Below are 27,345 nucleotides of genomic sequence, written 5' to 3'. Positions count from 1 at the left end.
AAGTACACCATTTTATTTCTTTTAATCTGAACATCATAGCCTTTCATACGCACAAAGACATTAAAGTTTTTTTTATTAAGTTTGAAAGTGGATCCCAATAGAAAACCGCCCACTCAGAATTCGCTTGAGATTTAACAAGTTAAGATTCATAAGCGCTTATAATTGTGTTTGTGTGTTTCTGTGTGTGTATGTGGGAGGGGGGGTGGATGTGGGTGAATGTGTGTGTGTGGGGGGGGGGGGTGTACGTACAGTAATCGTTCATTAAGCGCTTTTGGAGGATTTCAATCTCCGCGGCGCTACGCTTCAAAATGTACGCGGGCTCGCTGCCCGTCCGCTCCAGAGCAGAAACACAAGGGCCGAGACGGAAAGCGGCAGGCCGCTTTTCGCGCGCAGCGGAAATCTCCGCCGAGCCGAGAGCACGGAGTGAGCCGGGAAAGGGGCAGCTGGTGAGAGCAGAGCGGCGAGCCGTGTTTTCCGGCCGCGCGATCACAGGCGCGGTCAGCACTCGTGGCGTCAGCTGTACCGCGGGCCGTCGCCATGGCGACGGCTGCTACGTGGGCGTGGCGGGTGGGGAGGGGGCGCGGGGCAGGGCAGGCCGGCAGTGCTCCGCGCCGGTGGCGCCCCACAGCCAGCCGGCGAGCCAGCGTCGCGCCGCGTCGAGCCGAGCCGTGGTCCCGCGCCGCGCCGCGCCGCGCCGCGCAACTGCCAGCGCCCGCCCGCCGGTGACACAGTGACGGCCGGTGACAGCGAGAGCCGCGACGCCAGCATGGAGGCCCCGCCAGGTGAGTGAGTGCCACTGCGTTGCAGCGCAGCCCCGTCTCGATCCGAAGTGGCCCACCCGACGGCGTCGCGCCTGACCTCGGCGCGCGCGATCGATAGCTCGCAGCCGGCCGCGAGTGTGCGCCCCGCTCTACGGCTCTGCTCGCGTGCCGCTCCGCCGTTCGCACTGCCGCAGGCCCGGCCCTGGCGACGTCATCACGTGTGTGTTCGTACGGCCACGCTCAGCTGCCGGGTGCACCGACTGGTAGCTCGGTCTCTCCCCGCCCTGTGATTTACTAGCAGTGCGTGTGGAACGCTACTTACGTTTCCTGGAGCAGTGACACCCTCGTGCGCATTAACGGCATTTGACAATTATTCTGTAAGGGCTAGACAACTACCTGTTCAATCACAATCTGCTTTTGCTGGGTCTTCAGTCCGAAGACTGGTTTGTTGTAGCTCCCCACGTTAGTCCATCCTGTGCAAGCTTTTTCATCTCTGGGTCACTACTACAACCTTCATCGATTTAAACCTGTGTTTTATAGTCGAGTATTCGTCTCCGTCTACAATCCCCTGCACCCCTCCCACAATTGCCAGACTGGTATCTCAGGTTGTGTCTTATCAATCGATACCCCCTTTTATTCATGTTACGTCATAAATACGTCTCCAGTTCAATTGTTTTTTTTTTCCTCCTCATTAATTATTCGATCTAGCGATGTAATTTTTAAGACGCTCCTGCAGAATCACATCTCAAAACTTCTTCTTCTTGTTTATCACGCACATACCTCTTCTGTACAAGGCTCAAGACAGGTAACGTCTGAAAAAATTTGCTAACACTTAAGCTCATATTCGACGATAACAAATTTAATTGTTACGAGAGTTTCCGCAACGGTTTAAATTTTCGAAACATTTATTGTAACAGCCTCAGTTCAAATGGTTAAAATGGCTCTGAGCACTATGGGACTTAACTTCTGAGGTCATTAGTCCCCTAGAACTTAGAACTACTTAAACCTAACTAACCTAAGGACATCACACACATCCATGCCCGAGGCAGGATTCGAACCTGCGACCGTAGCGGTCGCGCGGTTCCAAACTGTAGCGCCTAGAACCGCACGGCCACACTGGCCGGCCAGCCTCAGTTGCAACTAGTCAGTTGGTACTAGTTTCGATCACATTTAATGATCATCTTCAGCTATGACTAATCACAGATAGTGAAAAGTCAAAATTCTTTCAAAAGTACGTAGTCATAGTTGAAAAATAAAGGAAACAGCACAATAGTACACACATGAAACTTTCCATTTCATCTTGCATTTTACTCATAGATGTTAGATGCCATGAAATGTTGCCACAGGTGTACTACTTCGCTGTTTTCTTTGTTTTACGGCTTTGACCATATCATTTATAAAGAATTTTGCTATTCACTACTCATGATAAATCAGATCTGAAGATATCCTTCAATGTGATCGAAACTACTTATCAACTGTAACTACTTTCAGCTAAGACCATTGTAATAAATATTTCAAAGAGATATGGTAATTATCATTTCCAAAAATGTTTTTCCTACTAATGTCGGACTGAATTTTTATATCGTTGGTACCTAAGCCATCGTCACTTACTTTGTTACTCCAGTAATTAAAGTCATCTAATACGTTTAGTGTCTCGGTTCTCTTTCTGAATCTAATCCCGCGACCGTTGCCTGGTTCAGTTCGACTATACTGTATATGACTGAGGAAAGTGAGAGCAGTGTCTTAACAACGGTGATTTACATTCTGTACTACTGTAATAATTTATGGAAGGATCTAAGGCAAAACGTGGATGCATCTTACATATTTCTTTTATTTGTACGATTTGTTTCGGAAGAATAGAAGGGAGGATGAAACGAAAATCGCACATCACGACAACGACAATGTCATCAGCGACTGAGAAGAAACTGGAATAGTTCATGTTTTGGGAAGGAATTCGGTAGCGTCCTTTCATAGGGGACTATACTGGTTTCGCTTAAATCGATGTAGGGAAACCACGGAATACATAATCCAGGACGGCTCGACAGGGATTTGAACCCCGGGTCGGTGTTTGTATCTCCATCAAAAAGCCGGCTACTTAAAAACAGTACCTGGAGAAAAAACACAATCAGTCGTAACGACTGCTTCCTTTGTAGCCGAGTATACACTTTAATCAAACATCCTGCCAGTTTGAGACAGTGCAAAAAGCAAATACTTTTCAAGCTCCAAATGCGGCCGTCGGAAATACAAGATTATCTCAGCTACAGAGGAATTTCCCGCCAAAGGCAGCGATTGGTTTTCGAATCGCAGTCTGTTGAAAAGTTTTAGTCTGACAAGTAGATTTAGATTTGAGAACTTCTGTACCTGTTCGTTCTTCTTTCCTTCTTGGATGTTATTTCCATTATGATAAAAGTTTAAAATACGTTTTAATTTTCGCTCTAGAGACAGTGTTAACTACTGGCAGATGTCTGTTGATGCCAAATCGAAAGCACGACGCAGAGAACTATATCAGTGATCCTGATGTACTAACCCAGAGATACTTCCTGAAAACATTTCACAGTGGCAAATGCTACGACTAATGCCCAATGTGCTCCTCTGCAGATTTCTGCACCTATTGAAAGGATTTCTGTTGGGGATCTTCTTACATAACATTCTCAGCTGTGCTGGAGTACACAGATTTGACATACCTTCTCTTGATAATAGATCGAACGAGGTGGCGCAGCGTTTAAAGGCAGCAGATTAGTATTTGGAAGGAAGGCGGTTCAAATCCCTCCACGACCATCCTGCTTCAGTAAATCACTAAAGGCAAATGACGATGTGGTTCCCCCGAAAAGAACTCGTCCAATTTCCTTGCTCATCCTGGCGTAGAAAGGGGAGATTTTTATTTGGCTGTAACGACATCGCCGTCGATGCGATGTGAAACCCCATTTTTCCTTCCTTGCTATTAACACAACGCTACGACATATAAATAAAATTATACACAATCTTTATCAAAAGAGGATCGATCACCCTTACAAGCAACGAACAGATGATTTTGGGATGATTCCTTGTTTTATTTTATTTTCCAGGATTCCAACCCAAGGATCCCTACAACCAACTGCATAACACCAGTATAAAACATAGACTATGTACGCAATAAAAACCCCACAATGTAACAGTTTCGATATTTCGAGCTATAATTTGACTAGTTCATAAAGTACATGTAATCATAGGTTTACAAGGAATGAATAACATGCTATCACTGTTACGAAGAAGAAAAATTAATATTTACAACGATTTTGCACCTGCCCACATACATAAATGGAATGTTTGTGATGTTGAGTGTCAGCCTTATTTTGTACTACTGATTTGGAATAGTACCAAGTTTGGGCGTTAATGGTTGTTCTGGTCGTGGGAGTATAACTGACGAATTAGTGTGTTGGCCGAGTAAGGAAGTATGCTGCAAAAGCTTTCAGTTATGGAGCGAATCTCTTCTGAAACAAATTTCTAAGTGTGAAACTTCTTAATAATTGTTTTTACTTAAACTGCAATAACTTGGAGAGGTGAAACTTCTAAATTTATTTGATTCTGAAATTGCTGTGAGAATTGAATGCAAGTGTACCTGATTAAACTGCTGAGTGGAACTGTATGTACTGTCTCTTTGCTTGTCTTTATCATTTCATATCTGACCTACAGAACTTGCCCTGACAAACAGAACTCCAACTTTTCCTGTTCATTAATTACTCACAATATTCAAATAACGCGATCTGACTGCTTAAAATTGATAACCTGGCTTCAAATAATTAATACAAAAGAATAGCCCCGAATCAAAAGAAAGCCTAATAGTAACCCATATATATCATAAGTCACTTACCTCATAGAAAATCTTCATTACACGAACTACAGCAATGCACCAAAAACCAATAAAGCCAGCTAAATAAAAGATTCTAACCACAGTAGGCTCTAACCATTAATAGGCATGTGGTTAGCAAAGGAAAGATTTTGTTGCAGAGCAAACAATGTATTTATCTTAAGAATGTGACAACCAGTTCAAAAATTATATAATCATCAGTAATAAATCTCAGTGACGGATATACATTCAGTCCGTCCGCTCTCGCTAATATTGCAAACTTCCAACACTGCTAATTATTAACCTCTAACCTCCATCACTGCTGACTACTCACTCCCAACTTCCATCACTGCTTGCCATTCACCTCCAACTACCATCACCTCTGACTGATAACTTCCAACTGCTAGTCCACCCAGCCACAGAGTCTCTTACAGAGAGCGCACAGCACTGTCAGAGTTATTAGTGCACAGTGCTACATAGCGCTGCCAACATACAAATACATAAACAAGCCTGATCCTCTCAAAAAAATTTACAGAATACTTTGGGCAGTGGCCAAGACTCTTGTTAAAACTTTTTCATATTAACGATATCAGCTAGATCAAATGCACACAATTAGTAATATACTGTTGGTCAAAAGCAAAAATTGTCCTCACAGTCCCTAAAGACAGTTCTAATCATTCATCAGAAGAGCAGTCTATGACAGTTTTATGCACAAAGTCTGAGCAGTAAAAAAAATGCACACACAAGTAGTGGACTACCATGCAGTCTTGAAGAAGTAATGTTGTCCTCCCATTGGAAACATAGTGCTGACTCTTGACATGAGGAATGATACTGGGCCACAAGAGAGCAAACCCACAGCAGAGTCAGTCAAAGTCTTGAAGAATATTGGTTGGTAGATCACCACAGAGCCGACCCACAGTGTGCCTTGTAGAAATTATGGTAGTAATGGGCCACCAAAAGTGCAGACCCACTGTAGTCCTTGAAGAGATGGCCAGCAGCCATCGGTTGCGATTGTGCAGGTGCATATACTATGACCAACAGAAATGTGTGCAGTAAAATGAATCCCTACTCTTTACTTAACTTGAAGAACTGGTGTCTATACAATTTACAATTTTACAGCATAAGAATACAATTAAAAAGGTACAGAAAACATCATTACAATCAACAAAATGATAATACAGATAACATTTGTAGTAATACAGGCATTACGCAAAAGTGGAAATAAGTATATACATCAATATTACAGGAATTATGACATAAGTAAATAAATGAAAAAAATTAAAATATTCTTAGGAACATTAACTTGACCCATGAGCATTAAAAGAAAACATAACAGAATAAATAACGTACAAACATCTACTCAAAGAAAAAAAAGTCTAGATTTGAGGATAACAGTATTCCTCATCATAGTGAACGCAGCTAAGTATTAGAAGGAAAAAAAATTCTACCATATTTATCTTATCAGGTAAACACACAAACAGAGGAAGAACACAGACATACAAGGGTACACAAAAAACATAGCGGAATAACACAACAGGAGAGGACAGGGTATGTTTTCAGTGTAATATTTAGTACTGCAGTACTTGTGGTACTTCATTTCCAACCAAAACTTCGTTTTATTCTCGGAAATCTCCCTTAGTTCAACATTGTTCCCAAAAAAAGTCGTGTCTAAGCATGCTTTTTTGGAATCATACTTACTCATATTTCTTACTTCATCATTTGTTTCCAAGTAAATCCTACCTAACAAAATAATAGTTCCCCATTAACAATACTCGTTGGCCAAACTTTTTTCTTATAGCTTCTCAATGCATTTCTTCCCTATTCATCACAGCCTTTTTCATAAATAGCATACCTCCTGTTAAGCTAACTTAAATCTACTGAGCTCAGATACATAAACTAGAGAACGAGGCAAGGCAGCAGCACAAAACAGTTAACACAAACAGCAATGACAAAAAATGTAAATTGGCAAAGCAAGCAGCAGCATATTTAAATTAGCAAAGCAAATTCAACATTACAACTAATATAAGGCAGCAAACAAGAGAAATAAATCATTGGTAAAACTGACTTAATACTGTAATACAACATGAAATTCAGTAGAACAATGCCTGACAAATAGCAGCAGCAAATGCAATAACTTATACCTAAACATGAGAAAGCACAAGCAGAAAAAATATTACAGTAAAGACAGCAATGCAGATAAGGGAAACGTCTATTCACATCTTAATGTGTATGTCACATCATATCACTAAAATGGTGCATCACAACAGCTTATTCTACCAAAAAATTTCAAACTCTTCAAAACGAAAATTATGTATGCAATTCCTGTTACTAGTCCCTTCGCCTTTTTATGCTTCTTTCCTCTCCAAGTGCTCGTTTTTAAGAATGTGGATCATAAGATTATTATTTAATGGAGCTGTAGACGGAAAGTGTTTACATTAGCATATGTATTAAATTTTATTTTATAAAACCAATGCTAGAGCGCAACTAGAAACTAAACATCAAAACACGAAAATATGTACAAAGCAAAGCATAAAAACATCATTCACCAGACGCATGGAATTTCATAACTCAGTAAAAAAAAAATTCTCAACTTTCGTAGAAAGATACTAGTCATAATCAGGTGTGTAACATAAGAACATTTCTCGTCAATTCATAAGCATTTCAGTAATTTGTATAAGGTACGAGCTCCAAAGTGTAATCATATGTTTCCAAGTAATAGTGTGTCGTGTTTGTGGTGCGTTCTGCAAAGAAATGTCGATAGTAAGGTAAATGGCCTCTTTTTTCTACAGCTATGTGAGCACTTATGAAAGTGCGGCAAGCTTCAAAGTTTCTGAAGCGGCACGAGGAAAGTTGGAAAATCAACACAACAATATGTATATTTCAAAGCGGCTAGTGTGTAACCCAGCGCAGTTTAACATCAAGATCACATACACTTTTTAAGAAAATATTTATAACAGCAATTTCAGCTACAATGACAGTTTTACAGATTGAAAATTTACTTTGGAAGTGTATAGAAATGAAATCTCATGAATAACAGTGTCCAAAAATTTCCATCAGCATTGTGGTACTCACATTCACATATATACCCACCTTTCATAACTCTTAAAGTACAGTTCTTGGTTTCCAACATTTTTTCACAAACCAGAGTCCCCAAACACTATTCATTATTTATATACATATATGTTGATACTGCTTCAATATTTCATCATAATAAACACTTAACATAATCACATTCCTCGTATAGAATCACCTTATTGATCATAAACATACCTCAACATCATAATACACATCTTCGTTATAATAACATCTCATAACAGGTCAATCAAATCTCAAAATCGTCATAGCTTCTTTCAATAATCTCAAAATACATAAAAAAACTCTCTGCTTGTTTCAATAATGTCATCTACCTCAAACGTACTTCAAAAATCGTGATCCCATACAAAATACAGCATTCAAATCTCTCACGGTATCACAATGGTTCCAAAAATATATGAACAGTTCACAAAGTATAAAGTACAATTTCCTAAATGTGAATTGACTCAACTGTGTAATTATGTAGGCATGTGGCACTGACATAGTGAAAAAAATGTTTAATTTCGTCTGCTAAATGTCTAGATAGCTGTGTAATTCTGTGTTAGAGAAATATGGTACCAATATCTAAATTGTATAAGCAAATACCATATTAACTAGGGCTTCTTGCACTTGCCACACACATGGTACACAAAGTAGGCGTACCCCCATGAGGGATAATGTACACTCATGCTCATAAATTTAGGATAATTGCAGAATGTGATAGCATAGGCACATAAGAAACACACACGACACAGATCTGTAAGTCCACAGTATCGGTGATAAGTTGAGAAAACCGTCGCGCAACACATGTACTACAAAACGCCACTGTTTACTGCACATGTACCCTGACATCAATATAGGATATGATCACCATGCACACATACACAGGCCGCACAACGAGTTGGCATACTCTGGATCAGGTGTTCGAGCAGCTGTTGGGGTATAGCCTCCCACTCGTGCACCAGTGCCTGTCAGAGCTCCTGAAGTGTTGTAGGGGTTTGAAGAGGTGCAGCTATACGTCAACCGAGAGCATCCCAGACGTAGTCGATGGAGTTTAGGTCTGGAGAACAGGCAGGCCACTCCATATGCCTGAGATCTTCGGTTTCAAGGTACTCCTCCACGATGGCAGCTCAGGAGGAAGGTGGGACTCACTGCACCCTAAAAAGGCGAACATACTGGTGCAAAAAGACGTCCCGGTACACCTGACCTGTTACAGTTCCTCTGTCAAATACATGCAGGGATGTACGTGCACCAATCATAATTCCACCCCACACCATCAAACCATGACCTACATACAGGTCCCTTTCAAGAACATTGAGGGGTTGGTATCTGGTTCCTGGTTCACGCCAGATGAAAACATGGCGATATTCACTGTTCACACTATACCTGGACTCGTCCGTGAACATAACCTGGGACCACTGTTCCAATGACCATGTACTGTGTTCTTGATACCAGGCTTTACGGTCTTTCCTGTGACCAGGGGTCAGTGGAATGCACCTTGCAGGTCTCCGGGAGAATAAAACATGTTTGTTCAGTCGTTTGTAGACTGTGTGTCTGAAGACAACTGTTCCAGTGGCTGCGGTAAAGTCCCGAGCAAGGCTACCTGCAGTACTCTGTGGCCGTCTGCGGGCACTGATGGTGAGATGTCGGTCTTCTTGTGGTGTTGTACACTGTGTACGTCCCGTGTTGTAGCGCCTGGACACGTTTCCTGTCTCCTGGAATCGTTGTCATAATCTTGAGATCACACTTTGTGGCACACGGAGGGCCCATGCTACGACCTGCTGTGTTTGACCAGCCTCCAGTCGCCCTAGTATTCTACCCCTCATAACGTCTTCAATATGTGTTCTTCGAGCCATTTTCAACACAGTCACCATTATCACGTCTGAAAACGTCTGCACACCTACTCGCTGCACCAAACTCTGACATGCACCAACACACCTCTGCGTATGTGGACTGCTGCCAGCGCCACCGTGCAACGACCGCAGGTCAAATGCACCACATGGTCATACCCCGAGGTGTTTTAAACCCGCAAACCACCCACCAGAGCGTTGTGTCACGATGTATCAGCAGTATCCTTAATTTATGAGCATGAGTGTAATTATACCCTCAGATGTTACAAATCAAAAGTGCGGAATGAAATGTATGGCCGAAAACCTTCAGTGTATCACAGTAGTTCAAAAATATTGCTTAAAATATTCTAAGTACAAAAGGTAATCACTCAAATGCGTGTCCTGTAGCGCCAAACTATGCTTCCTGTTGTAAGATAATTTCTGTCATTGGCTAGTGGTAAAAATGTGCTAAGTGTCCTAGTCATCGTCATCCATAAGCAACGTTCTCCAAAAATCAATGTACACACCTTTGTCATATACAAAAGTAAAGGCTGCGTAAGTATTAGCATTTCAGCGGTGATGTCAGTGCAGTCTGCTGTAATATATCACTGCATATCGTCGGATGAAGCTGGTATGTCCTTCAAGAAAATGTCTTTCAGCTTTCCCCACGGAAAAAAAGTCTACAAGCGTTAAATCTGGGCAACAGGCCGGCCAACGATTTGGAAACAATTTGTGAAAACATGCTGTTGTACTTAGTGCACTGTTGGCTGGATAGCCATCATTTTGTTACCAAGGGGTCCTTCTAGTCTGCAGAGGAGCGTCTTCTAGCACCCGTACAATACGGTCTGTTAGAAGGATGCGATACTTGTGCGCATTCAGTCTTCCGTCTCTGATAAGCGGACTATGAACTGACGGTTCACTATCTCACACCACACGTTTACACTCCGTGGACGCTGACGTTTCACCTGACGAAGCCAACAGGGATTGTCAACAGATCAATAGTGCATTTTTCAATGGTTTACCTGGCCATGATTGCTAAATGTGATTTCGTGACTGAACGAGACGCGTGATACATGTGGAGTATCCTGTCTTAAAGCCCATGAGCAAAAGTGAACGCGATTCTCCTAGTTGATTCCTTGCAGCTCTTGATGGAGATAGATGTGACAGGGATGGGACCTAAGTCGATGAAGAATGTGCAGGTCACTTACCTGACTCAAGCCACTTCCCCGTTCGATTGCGCAGGAGCTAACGTGCGGATTAACTGGAACAGCAGCAATAGTGTCAATTTCCCCCTCCTCTGACGCCATTTTTCCCTGTCCGTTAAGCATTGTGCAGGTGTTTCACTACCATTTGCACGTAACTGGTGGAAGAGGCTGATAAATAATTGCAGAGATGGTTGACGTTTATTGAAATATCTTGCGCAAACTGCATTCTGCCTACACTCTCCGTATATCGTGAGCATGTCGACTTTTTCTGCATTTTATCCCATCGTCCACTCACGACGTACTGCTTGGACTGTCACGCACTTACTGACTAGCAACCCGCTATGCACTGAAGGAACACACAAACACTTTGTAAGTAAACATAACAACATCGTGCCTAGCAACTACGCTGACTGAATGGCACAAACAAGTGTCGGTGTGAAAATATTTCAAAATACGATACAATGTAAATGACTTGCACTAGAGTACTAAAACAAACTCCAGTGACAGTCTAATTTACTCTATGTTTAGTCTGTTAATGTCAATATGCATTGCTCCATTTAAAAAAGTGTATGTTTGCACAAAAAATTCACCTAAGTATTGTTACAATCTGTGTGTTGGTTAACAGTACGAGCCCCTAGCTAGCAATCCATTCTGTGAAAACGGCACATCGATAACACTTTGCATTTTCACAGTATTTTCGTGCAAGTTTTAGGTGGTTCACCCTGCTTTTACTGATGGAAAAAAATGGCAGCACCAAAATGGAGTAATGTGAAGTAAACACAAAGTTGACAGCCGTGTTTCTACATCTGAAAGATATCTATTCAAATTTCACACCAGCCGCGTAAGAGTTACGCTAGCAGCGCCACTAAGAGGATGCAAATCAGGTTTCCTTTAAATACTCGCTGTAACGGCCGTGGGCATTTGTTATCCTTGAATGGGACGTGGTGAGTTGATGTTATTCAAGAATGCCTTTAAAGCGACAACGACGCCCTTATCCACTCCTCACTGAGTTTGAACGACGACGTATAATAGAGCTACGAGAAGCTGCATGTTCCTTCCGCGATATAGCAGAAAGACTTGTCAGAATTGTAGCCACTATGCGTGACCACTGGCAGCGGTGCTCACGGGAATGTACGGTCGCAAGAAGACCGGGCTCCGGATGGCACGTGACACTACCAAGAGGGAAGACCATCTTGTTCGGCGTATGACTCTGTCGCATTGTACTGCATCTGCAGCAGCAATTCGTCCAGCAGTTGGCTCCACAGTGACGTTTTAGATATCGGATACTTCGAAAACAGCTCTGAGCCAGACGCCCTGTAAAGTGTTTTGCACTGACGCCAAACCACCGCCATTTGCGACTTCAGTGGTGCCAAGAAAGAGACCATTGGAAAGCAGGGTGGAGGTCTGTTGTGTTTCCGATGAAAGCTGGTTTCCCCTGGGTGCCAGTGGTGCCCTTGTGTTAAGAGGCGGCCACTTTTTCTCCTGCAATTAACCTGTCTGCATGCTAGACACATTGGACCTACAGCTCGAGTTATAGTCTGGAGTGCCATTTCGTAAGACAGCAGGAGCACTCTAGCGCTTATGCAACGCATCCTGGCTGGAAATTTGTACGTCAGTCTGGTGAATCATTCTGTTATGCTGCTATCTACGAACAGCAACAGTTCAACGCTCCCCCACATAACGCTGTTGTATCCCTGCATGCTTTAGAGAATGTCGACATTTTGCCTTGTTCTGCTCGGTCACCAGATATGTGTCCAATCGAGCACACATGAGACATCATCAGACAACAACTCCAGCTTCATCTACATTCAACATTAATTGTACCTGTATTGACCGACCAAGTGCAACAGACAAGGAACTCAATCGCACAAACTTGTATCCGGCAGCTGTACAACACAATGCATGCACATTTCCATGCTTTCACTCAACTTTCTGGCTGCTATTCCCATTATTAATGTACCAGCATTTCACATTTTCAATGGCTTATCTCTCGCTTACATTAACTTCTGATCTTGTAATGTTAATCAGTTAAATATGTTCCTAGACAAATGTATTGTCGAAATTTAATTCTCTACGTTAATTTTTGGTGTTGCGGTTTTTTCCCATCAGTGTACATTAAGTCGGTCGCTAAAGGGAACATTGTGACACTGCGGTGCTAATAGGATAGACGTAGAAAGCATTGCCATCTTTACGATACAGGCCAATTAGTCTTACGATAATGGTGGGAAATACACTACTGGCCATTAAAATTGCTACACCTAGAAGAAATGCAGATGATAAACGGCTATTCATTGGACAAATATATTATACTAGAACTGACATGTGATTACATTATCACGCAATTTGGATGCGTAGATCCTGACAAATCAGTACCCAGAACAACCACCTCTGGCCGTAATAACGGCCTTGATACGCCTGGGAATTGAGTCAAACAGAGCTTGGATGGCGTGTTCACGTACACTGCCCATGCAGCTTCAACACGATACCACAGTTCATCAAGAGTAGTGACTGGCGTATTGTGACGAGCCAGTTGCTCGGCCACCATTGACCAGACGTTTTCAGTTGGTGAGAGATCTGGAGAATGTGCTGGCCAGGGCAGCAGTCGAACATTTTCTGTATCCAGAAAGGCCCGTACAGGACCTGCAACATGCGGTCGTGCATTATCCTGCTGAAATGTAGGGTTTCGCAGGAATCGAATGAAGGGTAGAGTCACGGGTCGTAACACATCTGGATTGTAACGTCCACTGTTCAAAGCGCCGTCAATGCGAACAAGAGGTGACCGAGACATGTAACCAATGGCACCCCATACCATCACGCCGGGTGATCCGCCAGTATGGCGATGACGAATACAGGTTCCAATGTGCGTTCACCGCGATGTCGCCAAACACGGATGCGACCATCATGATGCTGTAAACAGAACCTGTATTCATCCGAAAAAATGACGTTTTGCCATTCGTGCACCCAGGTTCGTCGTCGAGTACACCATCGCAGGGGCTCCTGTCTGTAATGCAGCGTCAAGGGTAACCGCAGCCATTGTCTCCGAGCTGTTAGTCCATGCTGCTGCAAACGTCGTCGAACTGTTGGTGCAGATGGTTGTTGTCTTGCAAACGTCCCCATCTGTTGACTCAGGGATCGAGACGTGGCTGCACGATCCGTTACAGCCATGCGGATAAGATGCCTGTTATCTCGACTGCTAGTGATACGAGGCCGTTGGGATCCAGCACGGCGTTCCGTATTACCCTCTTGAACCCACCGATTCCATATTCTGCTAACAGTCATTGGATCTCGACCAACGCGAGCATCAATGTCGCGATACGATAAACGGCAATCACGATGGTTTATAATCCGACCTTTATCAAAGTCGGAAACGTGATGGTACGCATTTCTCCTCCTTACACGAGGCATCAAAACAACGTTTCACCAGGCAACTCCAGTCAACTGCTGTTTGTGTATGAGAAATCGGTTGGAAACTTTCTTCATGTCAGCACGTCGTAGGTGTCGCCACCGGCGCCAACCTTGCATAAATGCTCTTAAAAGCTAGTCATTTGCATATCACAGCATCTTCTTCCTGTCGGTTAAATTTCGCGTCTGTAGCACGTCATCTTCGTGGTGTAGCAGTTTTAATGGCCAGTAGTGTATTAATTTTATAAGCTTGTATAATATACCATTATGCCATTATGGCAAAGTCTCTCAGAGGCTTGACCTATGTCGAGGTGTACGGCTGTTGTGTCAAATGTGTAAGCTTCCACTAATGTAACTGCAGTGGAACCGAGTGCTTTGGACGAAAATTGAGCTGAGTGTTTGGTGTTACTGATTTGTCATCACGTGTTATACAGATTCGGCGTAGGAGGCCTGTAATTTGTTCAAATCCAACTGACGACCAAAGGCTGATTGTTCTGTAATTCTCTGGGGTATCTATGGTGTATGATTTGTTTGGGTATAGTAATTACCTTATCATGCTTCCACTGACTGTGAAAATTACTTAGGTTTTTACTGCTTCTATTGCGACTACTAGCACTCTTTGGGAGCTTGGAGTCACGTTTTTTTATGATTTTAGTTGAAACAGAATTATTAATCCTTAGGATGTTTCAGACACACTCTCTTTACTTTACCAGCGGCGTCAATCCTTAACCACGCGTGTCCCAGCAAAATGGCGCGTGTAGTGGTTGTTGTGGAGGAGACCGGCGCGCCACAACAAGGCTAGCGCAGACCTCAAGACGCGCTGGGCGCGCCCGGACAGCCGCGCCTTGGTATTGATCCCTGAGGATATTAGGCAGGCCGTGGTGTGGAGAGGACACGAGAGGCGTTTAACAGCGGCCGCGGGATGAGTGCGCAGGATGTGTCGCAACCGGCCGTCCGGCCGGCTCGCCGCGGCTGCGGGACCAGCCGGGCGCACGGCGGCTCGCGTCCCTGCCTCCTCGTCATCTTCAGTATTTTCATACCAGGGAACACAGGCGGGATTCCAGGGTTGGTTTCTGAGTTAGAGTAGGAGACTGTGAGAGTCGATATAATTTGTTGGCACTCCTATTGTTGTGTTGGCAGAAGAGCCAACACCGTCTTACTAGTGGAGGCCGAAATGCACGCGTTTTAGCTCACGCAGGCTGGTGTGAGGAGGGAAGAACTATACTAACGTGACGTCTGGAACATGACAAGGAATTAGAATTCAGAAACCGGACGTAATTAGTTTGATACTTAACTTTAATCCATTAATGATGAACGTCGCTCTTGACGGTACATGATTCACAATATTATCTGTTCAGAATAGTAACTGAATATGGAGCCTTGCTAGGTCGTAGCAAATGACGTAGCTGAAGGCTATGCTAAACTGTCGTCTCTGCAAATGAGAGCGTATGTAGACAGTGAACCATCGCTAGCAAAGTCGGCTGTAAAACTGGGATGTGCTAGGGAGTCTCTCTAGACCAGACCTGCCGTGTGGCGGCGTTCGGTCTGCAATCACTGATAGTGGCGACAAAAAAAAATGGTTCAAATGGCTCTGAGCACTATGGGACTCAACTGCTGTGGTCATCAGTCCCCTAGAACTTAGAACTACTTAAACCTAACTTACCTAAGGACATCACACACAGCCATGCCCGAGGCAGGATTCGAACCTGCGACCGTAGCAGTCGCACGGTTCCGAACTGCGCGCCTAGAACCGCGAGACCACCACGGCCGGCCGATAGTGGCGACACGCGGGTCCGACGTACACTAACGGACCGCGGCCGATTTAAAGGCTACCACCTAACAAATGTGGTGTCTGGCGGTGACACCACACCTATTTTTGACGTACCACAGATGCGTAGGACTTCATTAATAATAACGACACTAAACCACGAGAGGACTTTAAAGAGTATGTTACACATTTCGTCCCACGCTAAGACCACTGCGCAACAAAAGAGCCGCATTCTCAGAAGGGGGTACATGTTTTGTGTTTCCGGCAGACACAGTTCTGCTGCGGTAAGGATAACATGTGCACCACAGTGTGGGAGTGAAATGACGTGGCAACTGCAATACTCGAAAGTTCACCGTGAAATTCTGGTGGTATGTGTACCTAATGTAACGTCGCATGCAGCCATTGTTAAATGGTGCCAACAATTTTCCCAAGGTCGCACAGACGTTTGTGACGTGAATCGGGAAGGAAGATCGTCGATATTCATCGCAGACGACTGTGTCCAGACAATCGAGGAAATAATTCTCAGCAGTCGCGATTTTCGACGATGAGGACGTCACACAGCATTTCTCGAATGGCTCAGAGACAAAGGATCGGATTTTTGTCGTCGAGGAACTGTACGAGTGGTAGATCGATCCGTCCGTTGTTTGTAGTGACTTAGTGACTACATTTAAAAAATGGTTCAAATGGCTCTGAGCACTATGGGACTTAACATCTGTCGTCATCAGTCCCCTAGAACTTAGAACTACTTAAACCTAACTAACCTAAGGACATCACACACATCCATGCCCGAGGCAGGATTCCAACCTGCGACCGTAGCGGTCACGCGGTTCCAGACTGAAGCGCCTAGAACCGCACGGCCACACAGGCCGGCGACTATGTTTAAGAATTGTGTCATGTATCAGTTTGAACTGTAGTGGAGCATTCAGTGAAACTTACTTGGTCTCCCATAACAGTATGTATCTTACCTTTTTCGGTGAAGCCCCCTAGTATATAAAATGTTTTAATGCAATAATAATTTGTTTGTATCAGTGCTTATTATCGCTGTATTCCTTTAGCGTAACTTCCAAGAAATTTTAATTCAGAAAAAGAGATCATTTTAAAAGAACTGGCCGAAAGTTTGAGATCATATGCCACCTAATTCATTTAAGAACTATAGCAGCAACAAACTTTCACAACACTGACAGCATCATAATTTACAAGATATCCAGGAATTGGAAAAAATGTGAGAACAACGAAAGAAATGAGTGCTTGAACATAAATGTAGGCGTAAGCCAATCCTGCAGGTTGCGCTGTCGTATTGTGATTACGAATGGCACCTGTGTAGTGTCCTCAATTCGCTGCCAGTGTCAGTTTCGGTCAGAACAGCCTTCTGTGTAATTGTAACTGAATTATGTCGGAGATAAGTGAATTCGAACGTGGGAAAATTGTTTGTGTCCCTATCGTGGCTACTTCCGTAACCAAGGAAGCAGAAGTGTTCGATGTTTCAAGAGGCACTGTATCGAAGATTTACAGCGCATACATGGAAAACGGATAAACATCATCCCATCATAAGCTAGATCACAACGCTGACGGAAGTCTATGTTGAGTAATTGTGACAGACGGCCATTGAAGAGGATTTTGACGCAAAATTAGAGGACGACAGCTGCGAAGTCGCTGCAGAACTGAATGTCGCACACGCTAGTCCCATTAGCACCAAAACATCGAGAAGCGATGGGTATGCCTATGATATTTTAACATTTACACCTGATGATGCGGCTTGAAGCCACAAAACCGGTCTTGTTTTAATAAACAACAATTTTATCAGATGTGAGCTTAATTCTTCCTGACATCAAAACAAGAAGGGAACTGCAGGACGCCCTGGAATCCCAAAACCACTCACCAGTGATGCGAATGCCCGTGACAGGGAAACCTAGTGCCGAACTCATAAAACCTTCCTATGGAGCAATGGGGGAAAGTCATTGGTCGGATGAGTCTCGTTTCACAGTTTCCAACTTCTCGTCGTGTTTACGTCCCATGAGTGAAAAATGGCGCGATGTCGGTGATGATTTGAGCAGCCATATCGCGATATTTGACGGGCGCCTTGGTTACTCTGCAAACTCACATTACTGCCAAGGATTACGTGACCATTTTGGTCTATCAAGTGTATCTCATTGTAATAGTTTGTTTCCCTATCTTGGAGCTGTGTTCAAAGACGACAGGTGCTCCTTTCACGCAGCTTGCGTGGTCCAAGAATGGTTTTGCCAGCATGAGAATTAGCTATCGCTTTTTCCCTGGCCACCAGATAGCAGAACCGTTTGTCTTCTACGTAGTTTGAATAGAAAGGGGCCTGATCGCTATACATCTCCGTCATCGTTACCTGAATTTGCCACTATTTTCCAGGAATGATGGTATAAGATTCACTTGTAAACCATACAGGACCCATACTTTTTCCGTTCCAGCAAGACTCTTTTTAACGCCAACACCGTATTAGGCATGGTAATGTGTTGTGTTTTTGGTGTTACCATATTTTTGTCCAATTGCATGGGGGCTTAATTAAGTATAATGCAAATAATTTTAATTTTAGTCGATGTTTGTCCGATTACGAAGTCTCATAACCGGTTGGCCCTGACTAGTATTAGTACGCAATCTGACTGCATAGAATAACAACAAAGAATGAAAGGAAATTTCCGTTAATACAATTAATTAATCAAGTCCCCAGCAACTATAAAAGGCTACGAAACAAAAACTACGAAACGACAAAGCACAAGTGTAACTGTTCTGTGTGTGGAAGTGTGATTCAACGTACACATCTGGCACGGTTCTTCCTCAATAAGACAAGGTATTTTAAGCACCATTTACACTGAAGTAATTAAAAAAACAGAAATACTATAATTGCACATAGAAACCAGAATTACACTCTAATACATGAACACAAGCCAGATGCTCTGTTGATTGAACCTGTGACCAAGAGACATTGTTAGTTAGGAAATGAAAAAAATTTAAAAAAAATTTTTTACCTTCATATATATTGACGAAAAATACACTCTGATTATTAAAACAGCCCCATTCGAACAGCATCGGCTGTCTAGCCCATCAGAACAACTGCACACGACATGCTCACAACTAGTACTGCTATCGACATCCTCTCAACAAACACTGACTACGGCAACCTCAGAACTACGACTGCCCACAGCAACTTCTGAGCAAGCACTGCCAGTGGAGGCGGCGGAATAAAACTCTTTGGCGCAATCTCTGGCGCTGTGACTCAGTGTAGCCACCTTTCATGTGCCCCTCCTCCACGGGCTAGAATTTGATGGTATTTTTGCCAGCATTGGTGGTGAAAATACCACCAAATTCGTCCAAAAAAGTACAGACAAAAATAAAAGATAATATTAATAAGTAAATATCACATAACTAGATAAATTTTGGCTTTGCACTGACCCTTCAATAACCTAATGTATAAAATACAGTAAGAAATACAAATGCTTGCATGCACGTGATTTTACATAATAGTTTACACAAGTACAATTCAATCAATGGCACCAGCAATGACGAATAGGTGTAGGTAAGAGTCTCATAACATTTCATAAACAGTAAATACACAAAAAATCAGTTTATACAAATATTCACATAAAATCCTTTCAATAGTTCAATAAACAAGTAGCACTCCTCAGAGAAGTTGACAGTTCCAACAGCAGCACCCAACAATGGTCAACAGGTGCAAATAGCAGTCTCATAACATTTCATCAGCAGTGTTTAAACAGCTCCAACAGTGGCACCCAGCAATGTTGAACAGCTGCAGACATCAACAAGTGACATCATCTCAGTAGAAGCAGTTCCATCAGTGGCACCCAGCAATGTTGACAGGTGCAGACACCAACAAGTGACATCATTTCAGTAAAAGCAGTTCCATCAGTGGCACCCAGCAATGTTGGCAGGTGCAGACACCAACAAGTGACATCATTTCAGTAGAAGCAGTTCCATCAGTGGCACCCAGTAATGTTGAACAGGTGCAGACAGCAACAAGTGACATCATTTCAGTAGAAGCAGTTCCATCAGTTGCACCCAGCAATGTTGAGCAGGTGCAGACAGCAACAAGTGACATCATTTCAGTAGAAGCAGTTCCATCAGTTGCACCCAGCAATGTTGAGCAGGTGCAGACAGCAACAAGTGACATCATTTCAGTAGAAGCAGTTCCATCAGTCGCACCCAGCACTGTTGAACAGGTGCAGACACCAACAAGTGACATTATGTCAGTAGAAACAGTTCCATTAGTGACACCCAGCAATGTTGAGCAGGTGCAGGTAACAGTCCATAATATTCACTATCACTAATTAGACAGTTCATCGGAGTTCATTAGCAGAAATTAAACATCTCCTAGTGGCACCCATCATGTTGAACAGGTGCAAGCACGTACAACAGTTTGAAGGCACACACAATTGCTTTTACAAAATTATCACCAATGCTCTTACACTAAACATACAAATTATAATAAACACACAAATGATATCAAATAATTGTCATATTAAATATTACAAATACACAAATATCAGTAAACCTATAATATTTATGGGTGTCAGTGCAAGCCACAACAAACAAGTAAAATAATATTTAGGAGATATGTCGGTACCAATTATTTGGGATTAGGAAAGGAAAACACACAAAACACACTCACTCATATTTCATCCACATATTAATTACTACTGTGTAATTGAATAGTGTGAACTGTATAAATGCAATTCTGTCAAAATTTGATGTTCAACATGTGTATCAAGTAGTAGTGGCACAGTGTATAACAGTCAATAATAGTTAGTCAACGTCATAGTCATCATGTCAAGACCAATGGTTGCCAAGCCAACTTTTTCTGAACAACTGTCAGTGTGCCAAGATATGCAAATACTTCCTCTCTCCAAAAAAAATTATATACTGCTTATTGATTTAAAAAAGTGTGTGTGTAGACAATCTTCCATCTACTTCAGTGTTCTAGTCTGCCATCTTCATCCTCCTTGTTCCACATAAACCAACCAAAAAAAAAAATACTCCTCACTTACTTTACCTCTTATCCACCAAAACTCCAATAATCATCAGCATCACATCATCTTAGTACTTCAATAATACCTCTTACGTCGACACATATAAACCTTATCATCAATATCATTTACCTTCCATAACAACTTTTTCCTCTAGTCAGTCTCCTCGAACAAGTACAGATAAAATCCTAGTGCAAACTTCAATTCATCATCCCATACAATCCGAAGACACAATGTCCACACACAACCTCTGTGTAATCCATCTGACCCAAATCTTCTACTCATTATGAATTATAAAATACATTTTGGTTACCTTGTCCATCATTAAATAAAAGAAATGCATACATGACCTCTAACAACCTTTAGTTTGAATAACTTTCAGTAAGTAAGTGCGAGTACGGAGTGTGAATGATCATAATATTTCACGGTGTGTACACCACTTCAAGAATCATGGCAAAACAGAAGCAAACATGTGGAGTATTTCTTGTGTCAAGTGTCACTTGCTATTTCAATTGCTCACGAAGAATGCAGTGTAATAACTGTCAATGGTCTAAACCTAGTGTTGGTATGTCATGTCGTTAGCTTCCTTCCTATTAGCATAAATTTATACAGCTTCCATAAAACCTCCAGCTCATGTGACTTCAATGAAGTTTCTTATACCAACGACGTTCGTAGAATTATAGCAGTTCATTTTCTTATCTTAAAAATATAAGGCACTGAGCGTAAGCAAAATATGCAATAGCGAGTAAATATACCAGTATAGAACAGAATGTCAACAAGTGGATGCAGCACAATCCCTATAACGAGGCTCTGCCAAACAAACAATCTATAATTAATACCATAATGTAACCTAAACTCTATGTTCGTACACAGTATATCAGCATTTCTATATACCAAATTAAAGAGTAGTTATGACAACAAAACAGAAATGTGTAAATATGCAATCCATACGCAAAGCAGCAAATATATATCTTACATAATAAACAGGTCATTAGCATCACATCAGCATAAGCAAATAAATGTTCATATGTAATCTTAATAAGTAAACATGAAGGCGCAAGCAGATAAATCACAAAGTATAACTTACATACATAACCATATCAGCACAATTAATCAGGTGATAATTATAATTTAAATAAATAAGCACAGCAGGCACATTATAAAAAAAAAGTGTGACATCAGTGAAAAAGCAGTGCAGCCAAGCGATGCATAATATACATAAGTAACAACCTTGTTCATTAATCAATCATTGTCAAAATCAGATAACACAAAGTATAAATCACGTAATCGCGAGCAGCAAATTACGTCTAAAGTACGTACCTAAGTGGAAATATGTTTCCTGAAAAATAAACTCAGTTAATAGTTACCTTTTTAGTTTATTACTTTCTTCTTCGAAATTACATTCTTCCTGAAATTTTCTCGATAGCAAGTCCTCTTAACGTCGGACACACACAGAATTTACCTGAAGTTCTTAAATATTTCATACAACTGTATCCTGAAAAAAGCTGAACGTTAATAACATAATTTATCAAGTCACTATAGCATTATACTGAATTTAATCAGAGAAATTAGACTGTGTATTTGTTTACGGCTGTCAGTGCATTCGCACTGAGCGCTCGATCAGCTATCAGCTGTAGGTACGCGTGACGTAGGAAGTAATAGTTTGCGGTCAACGATTGCCTTGTGCGGCGCGCAGACTTGACTGTTGCTTTGAGTATGTGCCGCCGCCGGAACACGGCGCGGTATCCTTGTATTCTCTGCATGTTTACGTATAACTGTTGGTTTCTCGAAAGTATGTCATTCCACAAAAATTTTAACGTTCGATGTATGATGTACTCCCTTAGAGCGCCGAGATTTAAGAGTTTCTACTTCGACAGTGTTATCACGAATAATTTTGCAAACTCTATATGGACCGTTATAAAGCAGAAAAAAATTTGCGACACAAGCCTTTTCCTTTGTGAGACAAACGGTGAGACTTAATTAACACCTTTTGACCAACTGACAAGGTTTTTAAACGACCAGGATGTTTAGCTGATTTCTCTCTTCTAGCAGCCACAGATGCAATAGTTTGTAGAGCCAGATTGACAACTTCAGAATGCCGCAGTTTCCGTGAAGGCGGAGAAGGAACGATTTCAGAAATGCGATTTGTCGGTGCTTTATTTTTTAATATCAATATAGGCGGTAAAGAAGTTGAATCATTAGGGAGTTCATTCAGAATGTTTTGAAAAATATGAAGATGCTGATCCCAAGCTCTGTGATTCTGATGACAACAAAGTACACACAACTTATTGATTTCCTTCATCCATCTCACTGAAGCGTAAGATTGAGGGTGAAAAAGTGAAATGAAAATTGGTTTAATCTTACGACGCCATAGAGTACGAAGCCAAATTTTAGAGCGAAACTGTGATCCATTATCTGATATAACCTTATCAGCATGACCCACTTCTTTAAGAAAATGTTTGTTGAAAGCGTTAGATACTGAACGAGCTGTTGCTTTGCGTAAAGGTGTAAAACACACATATTTTGATGTCAATTCCACTGCTACCAAAATGTACGCAAAACCATTAGTAGAACGAACCACTGGACCGAACAAATCGAGTGCAGCCATCTCCTTTAATTTCGCTGGAATGATAGGAAACAACGGTGTTCTGTGAGAAATAGTTGGCGGCTTAGCCTTTTGACATAATTTGCATTTGGCAAGAACAGATCGAATACGTTTTTCCATATTACTGAAGTAGCAATTTTCTCGTAATTTATGAAAGCATTTTCTGGGACCAAAGTGTGCATAACTGAAATGTGTGTACCAAATCAATTTATTAACCCACTCATCAGGAATACAAACTAACCAAACAGAGTTGTCGACCGATTTTCGTTTAAAAAGGAATATCATTGCGAACTAAATAATACTGTCTAATCGCTACGCTTTTCTTTCTCCTCCACTTCTCCTTAATGTCCTTCCAGATTGGATCCTTATTTTGCTCCTTAGCGATGTCCTGGAGCGAAGACGAAATAAAATTTTCAAACGCAACACCTTGAATATACATCAAACAATAATTGTTTTCTTTGCAGTCCTCTTCATCACTTTGTTTCAAACCCATAGGTGCACGTGATAAAGCATCACCAACAATATTTGAAGAACCCTGTATGTAAACAGTACTAAAATCAAATTCCTGTAGATACAGCGCCCATCGTGACAATCTTCCATGTGTTAATTTTGTTGACATAAGAATTTCCAGAGCTCGGTGATCGGTGTAAACCTCAGTATATCTGCCATACAAAAATATGCGAAATTTTGTGAAAGCCCATACAACAGCCAAGGCTTCAAGTTCCGTTATCGAATAATTCTTTTCTGATTTAGAGAGAACACGACTTCCAAATGCAATAGTTTTCTGTACTATAACGCCGTTTTCTTCTATCTCTTGAAATAAGTGTGCACCTAAGCCTTTGTATGATGAGTACGTCGCCAAACAAAAATCTTTAGATAAATCCGGATGTGAAAGCAGTGGAGCAGCAACTAAAGCATCACGAAGTTGTTCAAATTCTGACTGAGCTTCCTCATCCCAACACCAATTAGAATTCTTTCCAGATAGTTCACATAAACGAGGTGTGGCTAAATTGTCCAATCTAACAAAGCGTCTAAGAAAATTACAGACACCAAAGAAACTACGAACATCACGTTTTGTAGTAGGAACAGCATAATTACGAATAACGTCTAATTTCTCTGGATCAGGAAGAATACCTTCTGTGGAAATAATATGACCAAGAAATTTCACCTGAGAACGACCAAATTCAGATTTTTCCAAGTTCACTGTAATGCCAACTCTTGCAAAAATACGTAATAATGAATCCAAAATTTTGTTATGCTCACTCCAAGAACGTTTAGCAATAAGAATATCGCCAACATATGAAGTAATATTGTCACGAAGATAAACAGGTAAAATTTCGTTTAAACTACGAATGAATGCTGCTGAAGATACAGTCAGTCCAAACGGTAATTTCCGAAATCACTTTTGGGTAAAATAGTCATATCCGGTTATTCTCTACCGACTCTCTAGATAGATTGATAGTTGAAGAATTGTTTTGATAGATACAAAGAATAGTAGAAGAGTAGGCAGCGGTGCAGAAAACTAAAAGGGAAATAGCACCACTACAGCTCGGGGCCCTGTGCACGCTATGGCACATATTCACTTAGTGTAGCGAATCCCCTGAGGACATAAATAGCCGCACATAAATTCCAGTTTGTGTCTTAGTGGCCAATTTGGTGGAAGTGCGTACATAAATTGATCTATCCATGAACTTGGATGTATGTCATTCTTAGATTTGCGAAAGATCTTAAATTTCCGAACAGTTAAAAAGTGTTTATGGTCAAAGTTTTCGCCTCGTGGCGACAAAGACCTGCCGTGTCTGTCCCAGTCCCAATGTCGATTATTGTCAAGTTCGCGCCCCTGGCGCTTTCTTGTTGCTTCTCGTAAATGAAATAAATTATTTTCTTCAAAGCCCTCTGCTATCTGTCATTCTAAATTTCTTCTACTGTCCTTTCCTACGATTTCACTTTCAATTTGTTTGACTTGCTTTCGTAACGCCTCAAATTCCCTTTTAACGCGTTCATTATATTTTCTCTGATTTTCAACATGTTTATTTATGTTCTGGTACTCTTCGGTTTCTGAAAATGGCAATGGAGCTGTATCATCTGAATCTCTGTCCCCATTTAAACTAAGACTTGTCAATTTATCTGAAATCTCCTCAGCTCTTTCCAATAAGTCACCTATCTGTTCTTTCTGTTTATTTACATCTTCCGTAAGTGTCGCGACTCGGGTTTCAGTACTGACACATTTAGTAGTTAACTGTTCATATTGTTGTGTTAGGTTATTTATTCTGTCATTTGGTATGGATTCCTCGATTCTTTCAAATATTTCTTCCTTATCGTGTGCACGTTGTAAATTTAACTCTGAAAATTTTTGTACTGTCACGCGATCTCTTTCTTCCTGTTCTCTATCCTGTTCCTTTTGTCTAATTTCTATTGCAATTAATCTATTATTGTGAGAATTCAAAATCGGTTGTATTTCTTCTCTAATTTCTTTCTTTAATACATCTTTCATGTTTTTGAAACATGTCCCTATTCCTGAGTCTAACCGTGTTGCCAGTGTTCCCATCTCTGTTTTTAATTCAGATCTTAACTGTGTTTCCATTGTTCCCATATCAGTTTCTAACCGTGTTGCCACTGTTTTTAATTCAGATCCTAACTGTGATCCCACTGTTTTTAATTCAGATCCCAAATTAAGTATTGCACTCATCAACTGCTCCATATTAACTGGTTCGAAATTCTTTTCACCCCTAACATTTCCCGCAAAACCAACTTCTTCCGTCAAAGCTGTAAAGCTATCTGTGTTCGATACTATTCCAGAATCTTCTATCGTTAATCTCGTATTCTGTGAATTTTTTGATTGAGAAAAATTTTGAACTGGTTCCGGATTATATTCACGACTTATTAAATTGTTTTCTCCTTCATTATTCATCATACTGTACTCCTGTGTTGGCGAGTTTGCCATGTTAACAATTTCGTCATTCTCACTACCGATCATTTTTGCCTTTTTCATCGATCGCTTAATCATTTACAAAACATACAAAACTCGTCACTATACGAAAATTACACACAATATAACACTTTATCACCAACAATACCATTCACACGAAATGCTTCCCGACAAACACGCCTAACGAACAATTAAAACTTTCACAATTGCACAAAATTATCAGACCCGTATACAAGACATCAAAAATTAAATTCTGCGAAAATACCATTAGAAGAAAGACAAGACAACTACAAATGTTCAATTACCAAATCTACACATGCAATATAGACTACAATTACTAAACTAGAAATTACTACAACAATACTACTGTCTGCTATTTTTACTATCAAAAAAATTCCAAGGGACGATCCTGGCAGGGTCGCCACGTGCATGGGGGCTTAATTAAATATAATGCAAATAATTTTAATTTTAGTCGATGTTTGTCCGATTACGAAGTCTCATAACCGGTTGGCCCTGACTAGTATTAGTACACAATCTGACTGCATAGAATAACAACAAAGAATGAAAGGAAATTTCCGTTAATACAATTAATTAATTAAGTCCCCAGCAACTATAAAAGGCTACGAAACAAAAACTACGAAACGACAAAGCACAAGTGTAACTGTTCTGTGTGTGGAAGTGTGATTCAATGTACACATCTGGCACGGTTCTTCCTCAATAAGACAAGGTATTTTAAGCACCATTTACACTGAAGTAATTAAAAAAACAGAAATACTATAATTGCACATAGAAACCAGAATTACACTCTAATACATGAACACAAGCCAGATGCTCTGTTGATTGAACCTGTGACCAAGAAACATTGTTAGTTAGGAAATTAAAAAAAATTTAAAAAAAATTTTTTACCTTCATATATATTGACGAAAAATACACTCTGAT

At 41.3% G+C, this 27,345-nt stretch overlaps 1 protein-coding gene across 1 annotated transcript in view; it reads left to right on the top strand.

Annotated features, from left to right (window-relative positions):
• The first annotated feature begins 697 nt into the window (after positions 1 to 697).
• LOC124593714 (schwannomin-interacting protein 1 homolog) overlaps positions 698 to 27,345 on the top strand; it is a 1,030,697-nt gene continuing 1,004,049 nt past the window's right edge. The window contains exon 1 of the mRNA XM_047132026.1: positions 698 to 782. The gene's annotated coding sequence lies outside the window, so the exon portion shown is untranslated. The remainder of the gene's footprint in view (positions 783 to 27,345) is intronic.

This window comes from Schistocerca americana, chromosome 2, assembly GCF_021461395.2.
Source record: "Schistocerca americana isolate TAMUIC-IGC-003095 chromosome 2, iqSchAmer2.1, whole genome shotgun sequence".
NCBI lineage: Eukaryota > Metazoa > Arthropoda > Insecta > Orthoptera > Acrididae > Schistocerca > Schistocerca americana.
This window is presented reverse-complemented; position numbering and strand designations above follow the sequence as displayed.